Genomic DNA, 15,066 nt, shown 5'->3' with positions numbered 1-15,066 from the left:
TGTGACTGTGATAATCAAATTAATGACGTGAGCATGATGCTTTGAAAAAGGAAGGCACCAAGCCAACAATACCTAATATATATTGAAATACTTTGTACTATGGTCCTGTTTAAATGCTTGAATCATGTATGTATATGTGTGTTTGAAATTTATTAAATCATTTATGAGGTTGGTACTGTTATTTTCTCCACTTAACCATTGGGGCCTCTTAAGTACGGAGAGGATAAGTAACCTGAAAAGTCAGGCAGCTCGTAAGTGACAGAACGGGAAATCAATGACAGATATGCTCATTCCTGACAGGTAGGGCCCTAGAAAATCCCATGTAACCCCAGAACATGCCACTGTGAAGGCATCAAATCTTGGAATTGTGTCTGGGGAGAGTGTGGATGGGGTGTTTGCACCAGGCTGACAGTGGAGTAGCTGAGTGCAGCCTTGCTTAATTCAAGCTCTTTTTCTCTCTGAGGCATTGGATGTGACAGAGCAAAGCTATTTTGCCTCAGGCTTTCTCCTAAGAGGTCCCTCACCAGTCCTTCGTGAACTCCACCCCAAGGCTCAAACTCAACTTCATTTTTAGGGAGCTCAGGGCTCTTGGCAAGGTTGTTTTAGTCTCTTTTACTTTTAGACAAAGAAACTGGCTTGGTCTTCAGTGGCTTTGTTTACTTTATTAGAATTTATGTCGTGTTTTTCTCTTTTACCCTATTCTTCATTCTGTGTAACAGGAAAGAAGATAGAATGTAAGAGTGATGGCCTTGAGGACACCATAGATCTCAGATGTTCATCCTCTATGTCATGGATCAGAGGCCTCAGCTAGGCATTCAGTCAGTTCTTCTCCTCCCTGTACAGTGTCATGGTCCCTAGAACTCTGGAGAATGCAAACAACTCCATGCATAAAATTAGTGTTGTAAGAAAATCAGACGGTAAAAGAAAAGGAGATGAAGAAAAAAATTCATCTGTAAAGTATATGGACCCAGCTCCACATGTGGCTTGACTTAAAGAAAAAACTATTGCTTTCTTAATGCTCGTACCTTTATTTTCTGTCTACAAGATACCTATAAACTAAAGACTGGGGTCTTGATGCATCCTAACTTTGCCAAGTGCTTATCATCTGGGCTGAAAATAAAACCACAGGTGAAGGATGAGATACTAATTTGTTATTCATTTAGCAAACATTGTGCTACATAAAACGAGTCAAAGTGGTGATCTAAATCCTCAAGGAATTACAAAAAGTGAGACTCTAGGATGAACAAGAAACACCAAAACCAAAGGAGGCGCTGGCTTGCAGGAGTCTGTACCTTTAGTCGCAAGCCAGGAAAGCTGGAGAGCTGCCAGCTGGGACCAAGTTGCCAAAAGAGCCCCAAGAGGGAGTGTATGATTTGAAGCCAAAGTGGAGAAAGAGCTGGGCCACTTTCCCATATGCCTGGCTAAAGGAGTCCATCATGAAGGACCATGGGATATACAAGCAGAATTTAGCTGTGAAAGAAGGTCCCAGTAAGCAGAGAAGATGTTCCAGGTCACAAAAGTGAAAATCAATGAGAGCAAAGCCAAAATCAAGGATGAATGGGTCAAAACAAGTGTTTGCTGGATACTTAGGACAGAAACCAAATCAGAATCTGTTATAGAACCTTTGTTCTTGCCTCTCTTTTTGGAGCTCCCTATACCTTGCCTCTTTTATCATCTATTTTAGGATGGCTCCCTTATTCCCAAGGACTCCTAATGCTATCCCTTCATAAATTTGGTTTGTAGACAAATCAGTGGCCTGAACCAATCTAGAGAACTTTGACAACAATTAAGGAGGAATAATAGTCTGGGATTTTCAAGGAGAAGGAAGGCTCATATCAACTTTTCTATCTGGTGCCATGACCTTGGATGCATAAGAGTGGTCTCTGTTGGATAGTAAGTGCAGGGAAGTGTCTACCAAAATAAGTTGGGGAAGGACAAGGTTTAGTAGAAGGTCTAAGTTTTCAGGATGCATATTCTGTACTTGTTCATTTCTAGCAGAGCCATTATTCCTCATTGATCATTTAACAGTGAGAAAAGGCAGCCATTGATACTGAGAAGACTCTTGTGTTTAAGGACACCCATGGTATCTATATGGTTATTTTGGGGGTTCTCAGTAGCAGTTTACAAGATCTCTCAACCTCTAGAATACCAGGAGCAGCATGAAATTCACTAGATCTAACAATAGGCTGAGGAAGCAGCAAAGGATCATGTTAACCTTTACTGTGTACCACCCACCATTTTCAGGATAGAAGTGCTTTTTATAAAGAAACATGTAAAATCCCAGCACTTTGGGAGGTAGAGGCAGGCGAATCACAAGGTCAGGAGTTCGAGACCAGTCTGGCGAACATGGTGAAACCCCATCTCTACTAAAAATACAAAAATTAGCCAGGCATGGCGGTGGGCACCTGTAGTCCCAGCTACGCAGGAGGCCGAGGCAGGAGAATTGCTTGAACCTGGGAGGCGGAGGCTGCAGTGAGCCAGGATCGCACCACTGCACTTGAGCCTGGGTGACAGAGCAAGACTCTCTCTCAAAAAAAAAGAAAAAAAAAGAAAAAAAGAAACATGTAAGAAAGATGATAATACTTTTTTGGTGAGGTTCTGTGATTGGATTTCCACAAAACACAGTGGTGGTAGAGTGAACTTAAACTGTGGCATAGATTTAATAACGTAACTCAACTCATCTTCCTTAAGAAGAGTGTGGGGTGACAAGATGTACTCTTGAACAGCCAAAATTTTGGTTACATTTTTTTTCTACTTCATTTCTTTTTGGGGTCGCTTCTTGAGGCTAGTTTTGCAAGATTACTTTGTGAAATAGATTGTAATGCATTACAGGTTAATGCAATTAAGCTACAAATATTGTTATTGAAACTTTTTAAAAAGTGGAATTGAATTGCTTAGCAATTGATATATTGTGTTTCCATATTAATTACCTTTTAAAATTTTTATACAATCCTTGCCTCTAATTTTTAAGTGTCCTTCTTAGTTCAGGGACACGTTATTCAGTTGATTTTAGGAATGTAAATTATCCCTATTAGGTGTGATGTGCAATGGAGTTGAGAGCCTGTTTGGACAGATCTTTATAAATGTCCATCAGTCTTATTGACTAATTGTAAGCAAAAGTTTCTTATTAAAAACTTTTTATGATATCGTACAAGCTTGTGAGAGGTGATGAGGTTGCAGGATTTTGCGTGTGTGTGTGTGTGTGTGTCTGTGCATGTATGTGTGTGTGTGTGCAGCTGTAAAGCTTATGGTCAAGCTTTGATGACTGCTTCAGAAAAGAGACAGGGAAATTTGAGACTTCACATAATAGCAAACATTTTGCTACTCAAATTTGCGTTAAGTGAGAGGGGAAGAAGTAACTTTGGATGGTACAATTTTACCTCATCTCATTTCTTCCTTGATGTATAATTATTCTTTAGTGGTCTAGAGTCATTTAAAGCTCTTGTTTTTTTTATGTGTAACATGTTTCTGTAGAAATTAAAAAGAACACAATGAACACTATTATCACACTGTTATCTCTTTTCTATCCTTGGCTATTTGTAACCATTTAGAAAGAATTGCTTTTCAGAAAGTTGATTGATTGGCTGACCCCATTTTGAATAACGTGGGACAATTTATTTCATAGAAAAAAGGGTAACTCCAGCCTCTATTTGGAAGCAACCCAACTCTTAAAACCTCGGCATTCCAAATAATCAAAGTTAAATTCCTTTTAGAATCCTGACTTGTAGACCTTTCAGTGTGTGTTTTGATTAACTGTCTGGCTGATTGATTGATGGGCCTCTCCTCATTGAGCTGAATTGATTGTGAAGGTGTCTGCAATAGAGACCATGAGGCGTCTTTTGTGAATGGTGTGTTTTCTTTTAATCTTTTACATGTAGTTTATAAGAGACTGTAGATCAGTAAGCATCAGGACTCTGAGAATGTGCTTCAGCCTCTTTATTGTTTTAAGGATATTTTTATATACAAAATACATAGTATATCAAATTGAAATATAAAATTTAGATTCCTGGAAGAGCACATTAATATTGTAAAAGACATGACACAATATTCAACTATAGCATCAATCATTTATTAATGAAGAATTAATATTCAATGGTTTAACTAGTTATTCAACTATACAATAACAATCGTACTGCAGTTCTGGTTTGTCCAAAAACCCTTCTGGAGCAATGAAGGAAGAGACTGTTTATCTGTGACTCCTATATGTTTGGGAAAATTATTTTAAAATTCCCAATCAAACTTCCCCTGGACTCTGAAACCAGCATCGTGAGTTCAAATTCTAACTTCACATTTCACCATTATAGGACCTTGAGCAAGTTGACATAACTGCCTTGTGCTCCATTTATGCTTCTCTATAGTTGACATCATATTACCTCTTATAGGTATCATGATAATGGCATACGTTATTAGATACCTAGCATAAGTTTTTATTATTACTTTTTATTTTCTCAGTAACCCTAATCTAGAGAATTGTGGTTCACAACCATAAATTTCTAGGAGAGTGGGAATGTCGGCAATATATGATTATAGAATTCCAGAAGGCCCATTATTTCTTCTGAATCTTACTGTACCATAAATCCCAATGTAATGAGATAATAAAAGTTGTGGTATTTTATCAGTTTCCACTAAATAGGCAGTTACTGAGTATCTACCAAGTGTCACACTTTGCATTACCCATTAAAGATGCAAAGACAAGATGAAATCTCTTTCTCAAATCTCATTCAAGTAGGAAGGTTCTTAGGCATTTGAGTGTCTGTGACCTGCACTGTGCCTAGAGGTATATATGGAAGACTAGGTGTATTAGTCTATTCTCGCACTGCTAGAAAAAACTACCTGAGGCTGGGTAATTTATACAGAAAAGAGGTTTAATTGGGTTCCACAGACTTTACAGGAAGCATGATGCTGGCCATCTGTTCAGCTTTGGGGAGGCCTCAGGAAACTTACAGTCAGGGCAGAAGGCAAAGGGTGAGCCGGCACTTCTCACATGACCAGAGCAGGAGGAAGTGGGAGAGGGAGAGGTGCCACATACTTTTAAACAACCAGATCTCCCGATAACTCACTCACTATCATGAGAACAGCACCAAAGGGGAAATCCACCCCATGATCAAATCACCTCCCACCAGGCATAATCTCCAACACTGGAGATTACAATTTGACATGAGATTTGGGCGGGGACAGAGACCCAAACCATATCATGAGGTAACTGAACCAGTGTAGGGCATTGTCAAGATAACCAACATGAAGGAAGTGCATGTAGTCACATCTTTCAAAGGTCTCTTGAAATAACCTTAAAGACAGAAATTTCATAATTGAGTTTTAGTGATATTTAGGGAGCAGGTACAAGTGCCCTTTGCCTCAACACCTTGCTGGCTTGGGGCCCAGGGTGATCTCCTGGATGGTCACGGACTTGCCTTACCTCTACCCAAGAGATGAGCATGTTTGTAAATGACATGAATTTACAAATTGGCCTAAATATAAAGATACCTAACTCCATCAGGAAATGGTAAATTATAGAATAAGTTGTCTTAATAGAATCACAGAGAATTAAAACCAGAGAGACATTTCTAGTTTAAAGATTAATTATAATTAATTTTTTGGTTTTGAAGTCAGTTCTCCTAGTTTTATAATTTCACCTACATAGGGTGTTTGAGCATTCTTAATGGTCAGAAGAAAACTGGAGAAGACTTTAAGGAAAGAAAAACAGATAGATGAAAAATGACAGAGACCTAACTTAACACTTAGACACGTGGCCAAATGTTTAATCTATATTAGATCTGACTTTATAGCTTTTGTTGGTTGAAACAAACCGGATCAACAATGGGAGGTACTGTGATTTAGAGGAGAGAGGAGAGAGGATAGCTTTGAAGCCAAGCAAACATCCTTGAGAATGTGGGGTGATGGGGTGAATCCTAACCTGCCATTCTAGATATGTAATGTTGGACAAGATGTTAATTTTTTTATTTCTCTAGAATTCCTTTGATATCCATAAACCAAAAGCTGTTTTAAGGATTGGTGCTAATGTGCAGAACACCAGGCAAGGTAGTTGTATGCCTGGTATTTTAATGGGATCTCAAGAAACAAGATTTGTTTCTGTTTACTTAAGCCATTGAGATGAATGTATCTAATCGTGGACTCTGGAGACTCTGCTCCAAATCCGTCATCTTTGGGAAGTGTTGTGAGACCTTCCCTTCTGTGTTAGGTGACCATGCTTGCTTGGTTGCTTTCTCTATTGGAATGTAAATTCAATTTCAGGGCAGAAATTGAGCTTTTGTCTCTAATTACTCAACACTTAGTATAGAGTGTTTCTCTTAATAATCATTCAATCATTGTGGATTGCTGAGTTCCACTCTACTTATCAATTTGGTGATCACAGATAATTCTAAATAATGATAAATACTGTTCTCTACAGAACAGAGAATCTCCAGCCAACACAACTTCTTTCCTGTAATGGGCAAAAAAAAAAAAAAAAAAAAAAAAAGAACCCAGATGGAATTTATCTTGATTTAAGCAACGTTTTAAAATGTTACCTAATAACAATATACCTTTGATTTTTCTGGATAGTTTCTTGCTGAATTGTTTTGCAAAAGATCATTTTTAAACTAATCTGATTTTGGGAGTATAATTCTACGACTGATAGATTCTGAGTAAAACAAATTGAAGGGAAGTGTTTTTTCAGAAATAATTTTTAGTATAGTAGACTGTTAAATATTTTTAATGGACTGTCAAATATTACATACTTCATTTTAGCTATAGTAAAGCAACTATGAAAGCTGGCTGTCATTCCTCCATTAAATATTTATAAACTATCTATTTAATGCAGTTATAATGCTAACTAACATGACAAGCAAGTAAAAAAGTATGATTACTAATTTAAATAATCTTGAAAGTTGAATGAATTTTTAGAACTAAATGGGGCAAAGCGCAGCAAATTAACATGTTTTTCATCCATAAAAATCAATCAAAATTGCAATGAGAAATCTTATATATGTATTTTTTACTTAGCTACAAAATACAGAGTTGCTAAAGCCTTCAACTTTCATGGAGTTATGAATTATTTGTTTTACTGTCCGTCGGCTCCTTACATGACAGGAGAACATTTGGCCTAAACCCCTCAGAAGTGATAGTGACATACACTGAGGATATTGACTTCTAGAGGCTGCAAATAGGAGTGGGAGTTTTGCACAGGGCTTTCATGCCATTCTTGTAGTTGCTTCTTTATTTTTCCTACTCTTGGCAAAGTATCAATAAAAAAGTATTGAATATGTAATGGGTACGTGTGTAGGATACTGAACTTGCACAGCAAATTGAATTATTTTTTCTTTATTTTCTAAATAATGTCATTTAATTAAAAGTAGATTTGATTATTGAGTGGAACATAGACATGCTCTATTTTTTTTTTGTTTCCATAGAGGTAGTTTAAATGCGAATTAATGAATCTTCTGAACTCTTAGAATGTTATTTTCTGGCCTTGCTAATAGTTTTGTACTCAATAAAATATAATATTTTTAAAGTTGTAGAGTCTTCCTTCTTAGGAAGAGGAAAAACAGATTACATGAAGAAAAAAACAATAATTAATAAGAAGATAATGTTTTGAAGTTTAAGAACTGTCACCTATTTTCCAAACCACATTTGATATTTCCGCTTCTTTGAACGAGAGGTTTTCTTCTCTTGGGTGGATTCTCCTGGTTTCCTTTCCACTTCACTGGCCACTCAGGTTTGCTCTTGACCATTAGAACTCTAAATGTTGGAGCATCTTTTGTGCTCAGTGCTTTGCTGTCTTATCTCTTTTATCCACGCAGCACATCTTCAAGTCATCCCACTCAACCCTATGTCTTTTGTTCCATCTATAGAGTGACGATTTCCAAACATATGTTTGTATTCCCGACCTCTTCATTGAGTTTCAGATGTTCATGTTCTGTAGACTAATTAGCATTAGCTGCTGGAGGTTTAATAGGCATGCCAAATTTATTATGTCCCGAACAGTGTTCTTGATTCTCTTTTCAAATCAGCAATGCTGCAGTCTTCTTCATCTTGGTAAAAATTTCTAAAGACTGTCCCACTGAAAAGGCCAGACACTTGGGAGTCCTCACTACTTTCTTTCTTTCTGTACTATGTGACTTCTAGTCCACCAGCAAATTCTGTTTATTCTAAATGGACACTTCTCCCAATTCCTCTGCTGCCGCCCTAGTTTAGGATATCATCAGATTTTGTCTTCATAGTGCAATCCTCCAAGGCTTCTCTCTCTGCCCTCACTCTTACTCTTTCCCCAGCACCCCAGCCCCAAACAAAACATTCAAGAAGATCTTTTAACAATTTAAGTCAAATCCCCTGTTCAAAACCTTCCACAGGCTCTTCTTTCAATTTGTTAAATCCAAACCACTTTACCATCGTTTGCAAAGCCCCACCTGAACTGACCTGTGTGTGGCCCACTCACTTCATCTCCTATCCCTTTCTTCTCTCCTTATGCAATCATCTTCACTCTCACTGGGCCTCTTCATCAGAAGTCAAGCAATGTTTTCTGTAAGGGATAGACAGTAAGTATCTTAGGATTTTTTTGTCATTATGGTTTTTGCCACAGCTGCTCCATTCTGCCACTGTTGCATGCCAGCAGTCATAGACAATATGCAAACAAATAAGTGTGGCTGTGTTCCAATAAAACTTCATTTATGGCCATTGAACTTGAGTTTTTTATAATTTTCACGTCACAAAATACTATATGTGTTTACATTTTTTCAACCATTTAAGCTGTAAAAACCATTCTTCACTCACAGAGTGTATAAAAACAAGCAATAAGACAGATTTGGCCCACAGAACAGAGTTTGCCAATTCCTGTTGGTTGGTAATCCTTAGACATTTTTATCTTCTGGACTTCTAGGTGCCTCTACCAGATCCTTGCAGAGATTGCTCCTTAAAATCATTCATGTCTCTGCTCCTATGCCATTTTCTCAGAGAGGACTTTCTTGAAAGCTGTTCGCTTTCATCTTTATGCACGCGCCCTGCTTTGTGGATTTTGCAGAAGTTATTATATTTTGAACTACATTTTTTACTGGTTTGCTTGTTTTATATTCTGTCTTTTCTATAAGAATGTTGGCTCTAAATGGCCAGGAACCTTGTCTTTTCTTCACTCTTTTCCTAGCTCCCATTATAATGCCTGGTCCTTAGCCAGTGCTCAATTATCATTTGCTGCATAGATGACTGAATAATCAGAGTCATTGCTTTTGATTAAAAACATATGTTTTATGGTACAATGGTCTAGGGCTTAAGCTTTAGTGCTACAATTTGTTAGCATGGCAAATCCGTCTACATTATCGAAGCATTGTAAGCATGAGTTTTTTCATCTGTGATATATGCTTAATAATACCATACAGATTGGTCGAAAGAATAAAGAAGAATACATGTATAAAGAACTTAAATGGGTGTTATAAGCCAGTAGTGGAATTTACATAGTGTGAATTATTATTATTCTCACTGGATGCTAAACTTTGAGGGTAGAGACCATATCTTTTTTTTTTGTCTGTTACCATACTCTTGGTTCTCAGAACATGAGAAATTCAATAAATATTATTGATTTAATGAGTGAGTGAATGAATTAACAAATAATAGAGAAAAGCGAACACTGTGTGATAAGATTTTGTTATACTCTAGAAGTATTAATCAAGTAAATATATCACATTTTATCAGGTAAACATAGGAATTTGACTGTTGCATACATCTATATTCTAAATACTGGGTTCTTTATGACCATTACCTGGTCTCTGAAGGCTATGTGGTACCTGAGATCTGGGAACTTCAGTAGCTAGTGAAGCAGAGCTACTTAAGTTCATTTTAGTAAACAAAATCAGTTGATTTTATAGGAAGTTAGGAGACCCATATCATCTACTTATAAATACAAAAAAATGAAACAGTGTGGCATACCTGATATATATGATCGTTCCTGGTTGTTAGAGGAGATTTAGATTTAGTCTCTGAAAAAACTGCACAGCTCTCTACCCAAAATCAAGGATTGGCAGAGCTGCAGTTTATGGACTGGCTCTCCAAAGAAAGCTAGGTATCATTTGAATGTGTCCCCCAAATGGCATGTGTTGGAAACTTAATCTCCAATGCAACAGCATTTAAAGGTGGGACCTTTAAGAGATGATTAGGCCATGAAGGCTCAATTTCTGGAATGAATCATTACCATTTTTATGGGAGTGAGTTTCTTATAAAAAGACAACTTCAATCACCATCTCTTTTCCTTTCTTACTCTTTTTTTTTTTGCCCTTCTGCCATGGGATGAGGCAGCAAGAAGGCCCTGACAAGATGCTAATCCCTCACTTTGGACTTAGCCTCCAGAACCATGAAATATAAATTTCTGTTCATTATAAATTATCCAATCAGCTCAGAATATCCAGAATATTCAATGATATTCTGTTATAGCAGCACAAAATAAACTAAGACAGAGCTTATTTGGGTCAGGCCACATCTACAGGTACAATGGTACAATGGCTTGTGGAATTAAATTCCAAGGATGTTACACCTAAGAGTCCTCTTTGGAAATCCTGACTTTCTCTATTTGTATACTTACATCAACTTTTTTTCTCCCATCCAAATACTAACCAGGCCTGACCTTGCTTAGCTTCTGAGAATGGACAGTATCGAGCGCATTCAGGGTGATATGGCCATAGACCATCAACTTTTTTTCTCCTTAAATTACTGTGAATTTGCTCCTGATTGTCAGTAGTTTGGTCCACAATCCATGTGATTGTAATGTGATGTGAAAAGATCAATAACCTGCAGTGTTCATTTCAGTCTAAAATAACTTCATTTTTTATCTATTATCATTTTTGCCAAGAAAAAAAATGCAATGCTAAGCAATTAAAACGTAAAATATGTATTTGAATCTAGTAAATATGATTATAAATTAATCACTTAAGGTTTGTCTTTAGGACAATTTTGAATTAGATATGTTTTTCTTCCTGCATTGATTTTTCAGTAGAAACATGAAACTATAGTGATCATCCTCCAGAAAGAAGAGATAATTTTGAAACCTGTTGTACTTACTACAACAATAACAGAAACAAAAAGCCATTACAAATTATATAGGAGCTAGATTATAGGTACTTTGGTGTAGTCAAATTTTTACTTTTGAGCTGAGTACATTCTGAGCTGTACTACCTAAAGTTCAGTGAGGTCTGAAGAATAATCCATTTCACTAAAAGATATTTTGTATAATACATGGTTTATTTTCTTTCTTTCTTTCTTTCTTTTTTTTTTAAACGGAATCTTGCTCTGTAACCAGACTGGAGTGCAGTGGCACGATCTCGGCTCACTGCAACATCCGCCTCTCGAGTTCAAGTGATTCTCCTGCCTCAGTCTCCCGAGTAGCTGGGACTACAGGCACACGCCACCATGCCAAACTAATTTTTTTTTTTGTACTAAAATACATGTTTTTGAGGAAAACTTAAGTTAGAAAGCAAATTTATATGTAGATAAAAGTTTGCTTCCTTTGCTTTGAACATTGGTAAATTGCTCTAAATGCAGTTTGAAGTAGAGCACTACAATTCATAACCAGATATTATTTCTTTGAAAGTATGAGAAATAAACATAATATATGTGATTTATATATAAATAAATACTGCATATTTTTCACATTTATTTTTTCTCATCTGTGTATACAAGCACACATGCATATGTTTCTATAAGGATGCTTTCACTTAAAATAACAGGGAAACGTCTAAAATGGCTTAGCTGGAATTTCTTATCTTAAAGAACATGTGGAGTAATTGCAGGGTTGATTAATTCAGCTGTACAGCGATATTAGCAAGGGCTCAGCAGACCACACAATGTTGGCTTTAGCCTCAGGCTTTTTCCTCCATGGTTGTAATTTGGCTGCCACAGCTGTAGCCTTTACTTTCCTTCAGAGTCTTATTCAAGGGGCAGGAAAAGGAATTATTCTCAACGAATTTATATTTTTAATCAAAGGGCTCCTTGGTTTTAGTTCTTTAAATAGCAAAAAAGTCACACGTCTATTAGTAGGTTAACTATTCTCAAGAGCAATGCAATTGCCAAGATAAGCTTTATCACGACTGAGGATAGGGTAACCTCCCATGGCATGGCCAAGTAGAAGATTGACGGTAGTCACTTTACCTACACTGCACCTCCGCCAGCTAGGGAGACATGGGGGAAAGCCTTTCAGAGATAGCAAATCATGTCTGTTACAATTATCAGCTTTCTGTTGCCTACACATACTAACCTTTTTAGTTGTTTTATATTTGCTTTGAATTTCTTAAATCAATATTAAGCAACAAGGTGTAGAGTCTATTGATGTAAAATTAAGTAGTTTCCATTCTAATCCTGAAAGAATTAACATGTTAGCATCCTAAAGCAAAAGGAAATGAAAGCAGACTTCAAATTGCTTTTAAAAATTCAGATTTTTAAATGAGTTTCTTCTGGCATTCTCTTGGAGTGTAAGAAAAGGTATTACAGTCATGTGCCACATAACATTTTGGCTGATGAAGGACCACATTTAGAAGGTGATCTCATAAATTATAATATCGTATTTTTACTGAACATTTTCTATATTCAGATATGTTTCAATACAAAAATATTTACCATTGTGTTACAGTTGTCTCCAGTATTCACTACAGTACTGTGCTACACAGATTTGTACCCTAAGAGCAATAGGCTGTACTATAAGCATAGGTGTGTAGTAGGCTATACCCTCTAGGTTTGTGTAAGTACACTCTATGATGTTTGCACAATGAGGAAATTGCCTCTAGATGCATTACCTAGAATGTATCCTTATTGTTGAGTAATGCATGAATGTATACCCTGCACACACAAAGAGGAAAGGGAGAACATAAACAATGATACAGAAATGACTTTCAAATTTCAGCTTGGCCAGGCTATTAAGCATTAAACATTTTCAAAGTGTTCAGCAAAAGCATATTAAAATATAATATTATGTAATGTATATGTACATATCATGATTGTCCTCTCAATTAGCAAGTCATATTGAAAATTTTTACATATTATTTAGCATCTAACCAATGATTAATTGAGGGAGGAAATTTATAAACTAAAAAAAGTATTCATTGTGTTTTGTGTTTTTCTAATTCATTAAAAATAAGTTCCTCTTTTGGGTGACTTAACATTCTTTGAGTCTGAATAGAAGTAACCACCTACCTCCCGGAAACGTACTTCTTTATACTGTTGCATTGGTATATAAGAACCTGATTTTGTAACAATGACTTATTATCAGGTTCCTATTGTTCTCACACTCTTGGTTTCAATTATATGCCTTGCTGGTGACAGGGAATCACAAGCCACTGAAAATGTCAAGAAAACAGGGATTTGGAAACAGAAGCTAGACTGCCAGGCAGGATCACAGAGTAAAATAAGAAATTTAAAAAGAAAACAATAAAATATACTGAAGGGAATACAGTCTTATACAGAGTCCTGTATAAGACAAAGGAAATTTCTTATCTCTAGTTGTTGATGTTTTCTGAGCTTCCAGCAACTTTCAAAGGGAGTTCAAATCAAGCCATTTGTTGACCTTGATACGGTGTCACAGAAGAGGAAAAAAAGAAATTAAAAAGTATAACATGGTAGAAAAAAACTCAAAAACAAGTACGACCCAGAAGCTTTCATTTGTAGTTTACTTTAAAAGTTTTTCTCTATTCACAATCTTTCTAATTCAAATGAAAAATGGTATTTTAGATTAGCATGTTATTTAGTAAACAAAGTTAATTGAGGCATTAAGTGAATGGTCTTTACATTTCTTCAGGAAAGTAATCCATGCAAGAAAAGGTGCTCTCTGGTGCTTGTATTTCCGGGAAATACTAGAAAGTGGTAGGAAGTCTCCGAGAGCAAATGCCTAAATTTCACACTTTCTGTCTAACATTTACAACATTCTGCAATGAACCTGAATGCCCCCAAATTCCCATGTCTTCAGAGATCACGCTTCTCGTTATTATGTAGATAACACATAACACAACCTGGGCCATCTTCCCATTGATGGCAGTAAATCCTTGCTTTTTATGGGGTTCTGTCCTTGGTAAGTTTAAATACTACTGGGATCCTTAAATGTTTGACAAATCTGTTCTGTGTGGTTGCTTGTCATCTCTTGCTAGAGATTTCTGTTCAGAGTGCTCCGTTGCTTTTGGCCCTCTCATTTTCTTCTCTCTGCACACTGTTAGGCTACATTCAGGGTCACATCCTCTACCCTCCCTGGTAACATAATCAAACATTCAAATTGTTCTCCAAAGCAAAAGGCTAAGAAATCTAAAACTGTAGCCGAGTGTAGTGGCTCACATCTGTAATCCCAGCACTTTGGGAAGCCAAGGCAGGTGAATCACTTAAGGTCAGGAGTTCGAGACCAGCCTGGCCAACATTGTGAAACCTTGTCTCTACTAAAAATACAAAAATTAGCCAGGCATCGTGGTGGGTACCTGTAATCCCAGTACTTGGGAGGCTGAGCCAGGAGAATTGCTTGAGCCTAGGAGGCTGAGGCTGCAGTGTGCCAAGATTGTGCCACTGCACTCCAGCGTGGGTGATGGAGTAAGACTCTGTCCAAAAAGAGAAAAAAATAAACACCTCAAAGTGCCATAAAGAATTGCAAAGACCAACCTTAAAGAGATGGATGAAATTACAATGTGTGAAGGTTAATTTTATGTGTCAACTTGACTGGGCCAAGTGATGCCCACATAGCTGGTAAAACATTTTTTTTCTGGATGTGTCTGTGAGAGTGTTCCCAGAAGAGGTTAGCAATTGAATCAGTAAACTGAATAAGGAAGACCTGCCCTCGCCAACATAGACAAGCACCATCCTGTCAAAGGCCTGGATAGAACAAAATAGCAGAAGAAGGGACAATTCACATTCTCTTGTAGGGATGTCCATCTTCTGTCCTCAACATCAGCGCTTGTAGTTCTTAGGCCTTCAAACTCTGATTGAGAGTTACAACATTGATTCTCCTGCGACTCAGGCCTTTGGACCGGACTGAAGTATACAACCTGCTTCCCTGGTTCTCCAGCTTGAGATCATTTTAGTAAACAAAATTAGTTGGTTCTATGGGAAGTTAGGAGACCC

Source organism: Pongo pygmaeus, chromosome 22 (assembly GCF_028885625.2).
Source record: "Pongo pygmaeus isolate AG05252 chromosome 22, NHGRI_mPonPyg2-v2.0_pri, whole genome shotgun sequence".
In the NCBI taxonomy this organism is placed as follows: domain Eukaryota; kingdom Metazoa; phylum Chordata; class Mammalia; order Primates; family Hominidae; genus Pongo; species Pongo pygmaeus.
The sequence above is the reverse complement of the archived record's forward strand: the minus strand, read 5'-3'. Positions refer to the sequence as shown.